Raw genomic sequence first — 240 nt, forward strand, 5'->3', positions numbered from 1 at the left:
ATTTCTGTACTCCAGTATCTATGTGGCCAATTGCCTATAATAAATTCCCACTATTACAAATAACTGGTGTGGGAGGAACCACAGTGGGAAGGGACAGGGTCAAGGAGGTGACCTTGTGCCAAGGCTGGAGGTGCAGAGCCAATGGGGCAGAGATCCTGCACCTCTGAGGGAGCCTGTTGTAGCCTCTGGCCTACCCCTGGACCTGTCACAGACCCAGGGCAATATATGGAAATTTCAGTC

Source organism: Vulpes vulpes, unplaced genomic scaffold (genome assembly GCF_048418805.1).
Source record: "Vulpes vulpes isolate BD-2025 unplaced genomic scaffold, VulVul3 u000000899, whole genome shotgun sequence".
In the NCBI taxonomy this organism is placed as follows: Eukaryota; Metazoa; Chordata; class Mammalia; order Carnivora; family Canidae; genus Vulpes; species Vulpes vulpes.